The following is an 11056-nucleotide window of genomic DNA, read 5'->3' as shown; positions in this document are numbered from 1 at the left end:
ACTGCAGGAATCCAAGGTAAAGCATACCCAACAGGTGGCTGTCCAGCTGCCTCTTGAAGGCCTCCAGTTGGAGAGCGCACTACCTCCCTAGGTAATTGGTTCCATTGTTGTATGACTCTAACAGTTAGGAAGTTTTTCCTGATGTTCAGTCAAAATCTGGCTTCCTGCAACTTGAGCCCATTATTCGATGTCCTGCACTCTGGGACGATCAAGAGAACCTGGCCCTCATCTGTGTGACAACTGTTCAAGTACTTGAGTGCTATCATATCTCCCCTCAGTCTTCTTTTCTCCAGGCTAAACATGCCCAGCACTTTCAGTCTCTCCTCATAGGGCTTTGTTTCCAGTCCCCTGATCATCCTTGTTACCCTCCTCTGAACCTGTTCATTTGTCTGCATCCTTCTTAAAGTGCAGTGTCCAGAACTGGATGCAGTACTCAAGCTGAGGCCTAACCAGTGCTGAATAGAGGGGAACTAGTACTTCACATGACTTGGAAGCTATACTTCTGTTAATGCAGCCTAACAGCATTTGCCCTTTTTGCAGTTGCATCACACTGTTGGCTCATATTCAGCTTATGATCAACAACAATTCCAAGTTCTTTCTTGCATGTAGTATTGTTGGGCCAAGTATCCCCCATCCCCATCTATGGGCTGTACCATCAGGTCGGGGGGGGGAGTGGGGGAAGGTTGCAAAAATGGCGGATTTTGCATATAAAGATTCTGTAGGGGAACTTGGACATGTGAGCTATTTATTGAGCTTAGTTGACAGTACCGATTCTTGCATAAATGTTCAGCAAATCTACACTCAATGAGCTTTCAAGCAGCAGTTTTGTTAGTTTTGCATCTATATGACATTAGGTGTCATATTATGAATTAGGTTTATAGTCCAATCCTGTGGATTTTTACTCAAATGTTAATTCAGTAGGACTTACTTCCAGATATGTGTGCTTATGGTTGCAGCCTTCTGGTACAATCTAATGAATGTCATGTTAGAGGTGATGTGATAGAAGTGTATAAAATTATACATGGCATGGAGAAAGTGGATAGGGAAAAGTTTTTCTCATAACACTACAACTAGTGGACATCTGATAAAGCTGAATGTTGGAAGATTGAGGACAGACAAAAGAAAGTACTTCTTCACACAGCGCATAGTTAAACTATGGAATTCACAACCACGAGAGGCAGTGATGGTCACCAACTGGAATGGATTTAAAAGAGGATTAGACAAATTCATGGAGGAAAAGGCTATCAGTGGCTACTAGCCATGATGGCTATGCTCTGCCTCTATAGGTGGAGGCAATATACTTCCAAATACCAGTTGCTGAAAACTGCAGAAGAGGAAAATGCTCTTTACACTCAGGTCCTGCTTGCGGGTTTTCCATAGGTATCTGGCCACTGTGAGAACAGGATGCTGGACTCGATGAGCCATTGGCCTGATCCAGCAGGCTCTTTTTATGTTCTTACGTCTTTTCAGAAGCAAGTGCCATTGTCTTTGTTGCTGACAAAAGGATCCGAGCCTCAGTCTTTCATGTGTGAAAGGGCCTTTACCACTTTGCAAAAATAGGATGGGATAACTAATGCATTGCAGTTCATTCCTGGAGCTGGATATCCTACTCAGCAGCAAAAGTGGACCTTTGATTCACTTAATTGGGAAAGAGATAGATGAGCACTGGTCATCTCATTTCCTGGTGTGCTACAGGGCATAAATTTCCTTGCCATAAGTATATAATTGCCTGTCTGAATCACTAAGGCAATAATTATAAACACCCTTACTAAAGAGTAAGCCCAACTGAACACAACATGCAAAACTGAATGCAACTGGACAACTTCTAAGTAAATAAGGGTTGATTGAACAGCATGTGGGCAAGCTTTGATTGAAAATAAAGATGTCAGCCTGAGTACAGGAAATGCCTCTCTTAAATCCAATTTATACCTGCACATCAGGCCTGTAGCCAACCTAAAATTTCGGGGGGGGGGCATTTTTTTCTGTAATAAATTTCTTTGTGTAAAGAAAAAATAGAATTTAGGGGACCTAGGGGACCCCTAGTCCCCCCCCCCGCCATGGGCCTGCTGCACATAAACAAAGAGTTAGAGTTTAGGGGAACAGCAGCTTATTTTTTAAAAATGCCTTGCACATAGAAAACTAACATATCAAGCAGATTAGACTAGAAGTCCATTGCTGATAAGCTAATTTTATATAGGTAGGAATATTTTTATTTGGAGAAACATCCCAGCTGCAGGCTGAAATGGTACAGTCTCAGGAACTGTGTGTCATGTCATTAGCCTGAATACGATACAAACATTATGCCTTTACTATGGTGTGAAACAGCAGGAGCATAGCGTATACCTCACTCAGTTTGATACCAGTTTGCTTAACACCATTGATGACCCATTTACTTAAACTTCACTGGCTACAGCTAAACACACATGTATGTGCTTACAATTGTTGCCACAATCATTGGCAATCTGTGGCAACTTAATCAGTTTTTGTCTACTACTCTAAATCTGTCCATAGTATATATGGCCAGCAACATTTGTTGTTGTTGTACACCAGCCCCATGTTGCAGTATATAAATGGCAGTATATAAAAAATAAAACAAAGTATTAGCAATAGTTGCAATTATTTTAAAGTATATGAGTGACTGTAGTTGCTCATATGCTACCTGTAGTAAGATGTACTATCAAATCAAGAAATGATCTTTTGCCTCAAAAGTAGGCACTCGCTTAATACGTGACTGCGAAAGAATTGGCCAGTAGATGTTGAAAAGAGTTGTGTGCTGGGGACATCTAGTGGTGAATCAAAAAGCAGCTCATATTTCTGGCTGACCTGGAAAAACGGCTTGTAAGTTTATGTACATCTTGAAAAGATGTTCCTCCAGCTGGCAATAAAAAAGAGTGGTGGTGTAATCATAACTTGTAGCCAATGAGAACACAAATGTGGATAATAATTCCAAATGAAGGGTTTGAAACGGTATTCCAGGAAACTGAAAGTGTTAACAGATTTTATTCCTTACGCAGATATAATTTTCATCTCTATTTTCAGGTTCATTTTCTAAGCAAATGTTCAACCAAAAAACGTGAGGGGAACAAAAATTTGATGTAGCACAGAGAGAGTGTGTGTGAAATTTTATTATTGTATTTGGAGTTTACATAGTATTTCAAGTGTTCAAACCATGACACCTACATTATTGCAATAATACCTACAACACCTAAGTTAGAAGGGTGTGTGAGTGAGTGACCTGCAGCATGTGGTTTGTCTAAGACTATTAGTTTACGAAAGGCTGCATCGCAAGTTCTTGTCTAAGGGGATATTTAAATTAGAAATATCCCAGCTCGTGCTCTTATCCACTAAGCTGCACCAACTTTCTAGTGAAAAGCTTTTGTGGGATGTGTGAAAATCACATCCGTTGTCTTCTATCCTTCATATCATACTTCCGCTACCTACATCTGCCATTCATTATCTCTCTCACTCACACATATACATACATCCCCACTATGTGTCTGCAATTTGCATTGCAGGGGAAAGGGTCCCATTTAGGATCCTGGTGTGGGATCAGGGTTTTTTTTTAACTCTTTGCCCCCTACGTCAGTTCCAATATTGATTGGGTGGGTGGATGTTTGAAATTTGCACTGTTCCAATGAAAGTCCCCTCCCCCTGATACCAATTGGAATGGAGGATTCAGACAAATCCAAACTAGGTCCATCAATAGCTTATAGCCATCCCCCATATCTTTATATTCTGCTCTAATCTAGGAAATAAAGGTCTGTCTCTGTTCCGAGTGCTTTATCTCCCAATTGGCAGGTAAAATCCCTCTGCCTGCTCTTTAGAGATCTTCTCTAAGGAGCGGTCAGAGGGATCTCAGTGCTAAGCACCACAGTACTGAGATCAGAGATAAGCCTTCTACCTGCTCTTTAAGATTAGAAGGCAGCATTTTTCTCCATCCCAGTGCTGGACTGGGTGGATGGAAATGTTGCCTTTTACTTTGCACAAATACTTCTGTGCAGAATAACATAATTTCCGATACTCCACACCCCTAGAGGAGGGGGGATGGAAATGCTGATTGTGTGTGTACACCTCTGCATATCTGTCTGTATATGTACAAGTGTTTGACTGTGTGTATGAGAGAAAGTTCTGTGAGACTGCATGTGTGTGCTGTATGTGTGCATTCGGATGTGCTTGATATGTGGCGAGTTCATGTATTTTGTTATGTAAATTAATTTGATATGGTGTTTATTGTACCTTGTATATTCTATGGTAAACCGCTTTGAGATCTTTCAGATAGTAAGAATATAAATGGATGATAATGCACAGTGATTCAGCTGTTTCTTTGCCTTCAACTTGTTTTGTCAGCTTTTATGAAGGAACTTTGCAAAAATTAGTCAGTGGAAAATGCAGCCCCAGTGACTTCCGACACATTGCATTTCTCTGTAGGCCAGAGAGGGAAGCGGTGGTCTTCCAGATGCTACTGGGCTACAACTCCCGTTGAGCCCTAACCTAATCCTGAGTGTGACTGATCCAAGAACATCTGAAGGGCTACAGATTCCCTACCCCTGCTGTAGACCCCAAATAGTCTTGTTTTTAAAATTATATAATAAAGTATGGCCCCATCTCACTTTGAAATAACAATTCAGGAAGTTGATAGTAACAGTATTGTTGAAGTGTAGGAAGCTGTCTTATACCAAGTCAGACCATTGGTCTATCTAGCTCAGTATTGTCAGACCGCAGGTCTCCAAAATGTAAGACAGGAGTCTCTCCCAGCTCTACTTGGAATTGCCAGGAATTGAACAAAACAGGTATTGTGCTACTGAGCTATAGCCCTTCTTGAGGGCTTGTAATTCCTTGATTCAGAAAACTAATCTTGGTTATTGGTAACATCTTAAATACAAGGCACACATTATAGGCCCGAGTTTTTCTCTGGCTCATTTTCTTGGTGGCATTAGCATTGGAGAAATGGCTGCAAGGAGGGAGTTCTGGATATGGTAGCATTTCAGCTGTTAGAAGCCCTGGAATATATAGCTTCCAAGGGGCCTGATGACCATCCAAAAGGCATCAAGGACCCAGGTTCCCTGGGCGTTACCACAGCAGCATCTGAGCAGATATCAGGGAGAGAGCCATCCTTGCTGTTTTGCCCACTGCTACCACCACAGTAGTCAAGTCAGAAAGGTGCACAGTGCAGGTTGGGGAGGTGCTTAGTTGGGAGTTAAGGGAAAGTGCTTAGCTGCGTGAACTCTTCATGGTGTCTGAATTGCTATTTTCCAGTTTGGGGGGAAACTGCTCAGTTGCCAAGCTCTTTATCAAATCAAAACTTGAATAGGGTGCTCATGGAAGAATTTGGCCATCACTAGTTTACAGCATTAAAAATCACCCCACTTAAAATAAAAACACCATATAGAGCCTAAGCAATGATCACTAAGAACAATATATATATAAATACATGAAGCAGTATATAGGTTACCTGAAGGACCATCTGCCCCTGTATAGACCTTTAAGATCACTTAGATAATCTGAAGCTGAATGTTGGAAGATTCAAGAGAGACAAAAGAAAGTATTTCTTCACAGCACATAATGAAACTATGAAAGTACTCCAACATGAAGTAGTGATGGCCATGAACACATGGATGGCTTTAAGAGGATGAGACAAATACATGGATAAGGCAATCGGGGGCTACTAGCCACAATGGCTATGTTCTTCCTCCACTGTTGAAGGCAGTATGCCCCTGAGTTCCAGTTGCTGGAATCCACAAGACCAGAGAGTGCTATTGTGCTCTGGTCCTGCTCGCGGGCTTCCCATGGGCATCTGGTTGGCCACGTGCAGAACAAGATGTTGGACTAGATGGCTTGATCCAGCAGGGCTCTTATGTTCTTATCTAGGGAAAATACTCATGGCACTCCACCTTCCAGAATATCACAGGGTAGTGACCCAAAAGACATTTCCATTACTGTGTCTTTTCCTGGCCCTTAAAATTTGACCATGTTACTAGATTTCTGTTTTTATATTACTATTTTTCTGTTCGTATTTATGTATACTGCTCATAAGTGGTTTAGAAATGCTTTTAAATAAAAAAATAAAGGATTGGGAGAGCAGTCAGTTACATGCTATCAATCAAAAAGTCTTCATTTGCCTTACATGAGATCAGATGTGGCCAACACCAGTGGCTTTTTTTGGGAGGGTAAGCCATAACAAACCCAAAGACACCACTGAGGAAGTAGTGTCCTTTCTGCTGTTGATGTCACCCAAGATGGAGAGGGAAGGACAAGGAAAAAAAGCTCCACCCCCTCCTAAAAGGAGAGAAAGTTCAAAAGTAAGATTCAGGAGTTACTTGTCTTCATGAAAATGGAAAATTATATTTCATTACATATAAAGGATTAACTTTGGCTTTTGTTATCCAAAGGAGCTGTTCTCTTGCTGCAAACAGAATGAACGATGCTGCAGAATGAAAACAGCTCACTTCTCACACACCAGAGAATTTGTACTCATCACCCTCTGGCTTTATGCCTGTGACCAAAAAAAAAAACCCAAGCCATGACTTGCCCATCCTGCTTGGGAAACAAAAGAGTCACTGTAAATTATAGCATAGAAAGGCTGTCTGGACCAGGCTGTGTTGTGCAACATCCAAAGCTACAAAACAAAAATTATGTTGTATGTCTTGAGGCTATACTGGAACTACACTGTCTGGGGGGGGAAATAGTGCCTGCCTGCTCCAATGAGAAAACCTAACTCAGGTACACAAGACAGGCAAACAGAGAGGTCAGAGAGGTGCATGAGAGGAAACAGCAACAAATCAGAATGTGTTACACTATTACTACCCTTTTCAAAATTGGAGGAATATATTTCTCATTCTAGAATATGAATTCGGAATATACTCTTTTCCACCCACAACATACTTACATAGCAAAAAGTTCCTGGTGCTGCAGTGTTAAACTGCTCCTGACATGTGCTCCTTGGAAGGTGTGTCAGTCTAATTAACATGATGGTGATCACGTACTAGCTGGAGGAAGGTGCCCCCAGGGGGGCACACCAAAGGCAGCCTGCCCAATGCCCCCCCAGACCTGGAGCTATGACTACCGACATCTGCCCACACACACAAGAAAAACACAACAGGACAAGGATGCTTGTATGTCAAACCATTCGCTCTCAAATATTCAGGGTCAACTAATTTTAACATTTTTCTTCTGCATGGCTTCCGCTGCCTATTTGCTTCTACCCTCTTGAAGCCTGACTCATATGAAGCAGCTAAGCAGACGAAACAGCCTTGTTTGGTATGACCCTGCCATTTAGAATTTCTTTTCACTTCCTTCAAACTCAAAACGTGATCTCTCACTCACACACACTGCTCTCCAATCCAGAAGGCTGTAATTTGGATGTGACTCACAGGGTGGAACATAAACAGCAACTTCACTCGTCCAAGAAATCCTTCAGACCCAGCAGCTAATTTTGGTGATTCACCAACATGTTGTTGTTGTTATGTGCCTTCAAGTCGATTACGACTTATGGCGACCCTATGAATCAGCAACCTCCAAGAGCATCTGTCATGAACTACCCTGTTCAGATCTTGTAAGTTCAGGTCTGTGATTTCCTTTATGGAATCTCACCAACATATAACACTGAGCAATTGCCCAGTGATGTGCTCAAGTTGGCATTGTGCTGTGGGCATGAGAGAGATCTGAGATTTCACAGCTTTGCTGATTTGTAAGAATGTTTTTTTCAAGCTGTCAGCCTCCTTACATTGCATTGACTCTATGAGAAACAAAAGTGGATGCTGACAAAGGGCTTAACTAAAGAGGTTTTTTAGCTGGTGAAACAAAAATATAAATTAGTCATTATTTTGTCATTCTTCACACACCAATACTGTGTTATAATTACTACTGCTAAGGAGATACAAAGCAACATTCATGGGGTATAAATTTAGCGCATTGGAAAATATTCAATGTGACATTAAAAAATGCTTAAAGTTCAAGCAATACCCTAAATCGATAGGCCAGCATGATACTTTGCTTGAGAGGTTTTAGGATACGCTCTGTTTGGAAAAAGACACCAGTACAGAAGTCACTGCATCAAGTATTCACTTTTGCTGAATTTTCATAGCATTTCACATACAGCAATCCTTAAAGCAACCCTGTAAAGTAGGCCAATGTTAGTGTTATACCCATATTAATGATGGAAAGTTGAGAAAGAGTGAGAATGAAGCCTACCAGTGAATTAAAGATTCCACCTTTCTCAGGATGCCCTCAATGTCCAAGAGCACTGTCAGGTTTAATTTATAATTCTTATGTTATGAAACCCATGCAAGGACCTATCTAGTAAAGAAGCAGAATTAAAATGGTATCTGTTAAACTTTTTTTATTTTTTTATTTTTTTTGCTCAGTAGTATTGCAGAGTGTTTTTATTCGTGGTTTGGCCACTGGAGGTAGCTACTGTGATTTTCCAAAACAGCACATTGGAGGGCATAAATGCTATATACTTGGAATTTGTAATTCAGACTTTATTCAGAGAAAGCTGTACACCTGATCATTTTACAAAAAGCAAAGTTGCTAAACAGGAAAACAGAACATCTATCAGAAGGATTGGATCTGAAATAGGTGAGCAGGATTGCATAGATATAGAGCCATTTTTTTAATCCTATAGACTAAAAGCAGAACCAAATTTACACAATTGCACATGGGGAACAATATGCACCATCATAAAATTAGATGTGTGCCTAAAACAAGGGGGATGTCTTGAGATGGGAATGTGAATCAGCTGGGCTACATTTCTGCTAAAAGAAATTAGAAATGGGACACATTCAGTGTTATTTAAAATAAAATAAAAATAAACCCTATGATAACAAGGGCAAGAGAGTTCCATCCAAATTATGTTAGGTTTGTAGCTCATTTTAAAAGTATAAATTGTCATGCAAAGAAAGAGTGATTCCCCCACAAGCAAAGTGCTAAACAATAGTGACAGATCCCAGGTGGTTGCTCTTTTTGGCCCAAGTTACACAAGCAAGTGGGGTTGGTAGCTACCTGGAGATGTTTCCACTTCCTCCACCCCACCACAATTACAAAGTGTCCCCCCCCAAAAAAAAAACCCCTATATTAATATTTATCAAACTCCTAGCTTCTTGCCCAAAATGGTTTGCAGCCTCAACCTCATAAACAAGTCCACAAAATGTGGTAAGTCACAATGGTGTTTGTTAGCTCACCTGCCTGTACAGTGCACTTAGAGGTTATGGATGATTAAGCAGTATATAAATTCTGTTAAATAGGTAAGTGCAATTGAGATGAATGGGTTTATTCTCAGTTAAGCAGATACAGAGTTATAGACTTCTCTGTAGCGCAGAAAGCAAGAAAATAACTTCCAGTTTACAAAAGGTTCTGTGCCTAGATGCCTTTGAGATTTTTACATGCCATAGCTAACCAGGTGAAATAAACAGTTGCAACAGCATGGTTAAAAATAACCCAAATAAATAAAACCCAAAGAAAAACACACCAGACCTTCATGAGAAGCTGCTCATACACACAGCTTACAGATGGAGCAGGCATCACATGATTGCACTCTTATGTGCTTTAGTTTAGCTTAAGCAAGAATACTACGCTTGAAAGAATTATTGTCTCCAGATCTACTACAGTGCTACAATTGCCCTTCATCAGCATGTTGCAGTTTTAGGATTGAACATTATCGAACAGCGTGCAGCATCAATTCTATTACTGAAGATTAGAGGAAACACTTGGTAGCCTAGTTGCCATGAGCAGTTCAGCTCAAGTGCCTGCCTTGGAAGGACAGCTCCATCACAAGGCACAGTACTGCTACCATGCTCACATGTCTGGCTCTGATGGAAATAAGCAGACAGTGCCTTGAGCAATAACAACAGATGACAACTGAGTGGACCTCCTAAGCTAAGCACTTGTTTGAAAGATGAAATCTGCCTAATGTGGCATTAAACAGGTTGAAAACAAGACTTTTCAACAGTGCAGATATTCTAGTTTCATCGCTAATTTGAATGATTCCACTGCAGGTGCTCACATGATAATATACAAAAACATTGACGGCACTTGCAATCATGACATAAAAGTATAAAAATTTGTCCAGCACTTCGGACACATAATTGTCTACTATTTATCACATTTGTCTTTTCCCTGCCTGTCAACTATGATGGCCTATGATGGAGACCTATACAAATAACTATAAGCACTGTTAGTTAACCAGTTAAAAAGAAATACATGTAAGCCAATGTAAAACTGGACAGGTGGTTAAGGCTTTCAGGATTCTAGTTCTGGAGAAATGTTAAGTTCTAATTCCATCAAAATTAAGGGATACACAGCGGAGGTTAGAATGCAAATAATCAGCCATATTAATGCCAGTACTTTCACATCTGTTGGGATTCTCCAAACCTGTTAATAAATTTCTTCCTTATCAATTAGTTGGACATTATTGGACATTTATGCGGTTGTTCAAGAAGGATCTACAGAATGATCCATTAGCCCTAGTAAATGTAAAGTATGTAATGTTAAATCAGTAACCATAATTGGTGCGGCTGCAACTCAAACACCCTTTTCAGTCCTATTTAATTTAATAGGAGAGTTAAGTGGGTAGACCTGCAACTTGTATACTGTACAAGAAAGTTGTTTACAAGCAGCTCTGGTGCAGTGCAGACTCCTATCCAAACAAAATGGATTGAAAGATCAAAAGATCATGCAAGTCTATGGGGCGGGGCGAGGGGTGCAGCTTATAGAGTCTGTTGTCAAGGGATATGAAGTATATATTATTTACATTCCAAGTTCCTCCCTGGGAACATACTGAATTGGGCAGCACAGATCTTCCCCGCAAAGGATCTAGAAGCTGTTAGGGTCTAGCAAAATATTTTTTTGCTTGGCTTTGCCTGATATGTCTTTGCATTAGGGAGATGGGACTGCCCTAGGAAGAGAAATAACACCCCTATCTTGCCCCCACCCAACTTGGCTCAAATAGCACCAGGATGCCTCCTCAAACATCAGAACAGGGGGGCTTGTACACAGGTTAACACTGCTATCCATGCTCAGTGCATACTGGATCTCCATAGAATAAAACAGTGGCCAACTG

This window comes from Rhineura floridana, chromosome 5, assembly GCF_030035675.1.
Source record: "Rhineura floridana isolate rRhiFlo1 chromosome 5, rRhiFlo1.hap2, whole genome shotgun sequence".
Taxonomy (NCBI): domain Eukaryota; kingdom Metazoa; phylum Chordata; class Lepidosauria; order Squamata; family Rhineuridae; genus Rhineura; species Rhineura floridana.
The sequence above is the reverse complement of the archived record's forward strand: the minus strand, read 5'-3'. Positions refer to the sequence as shown.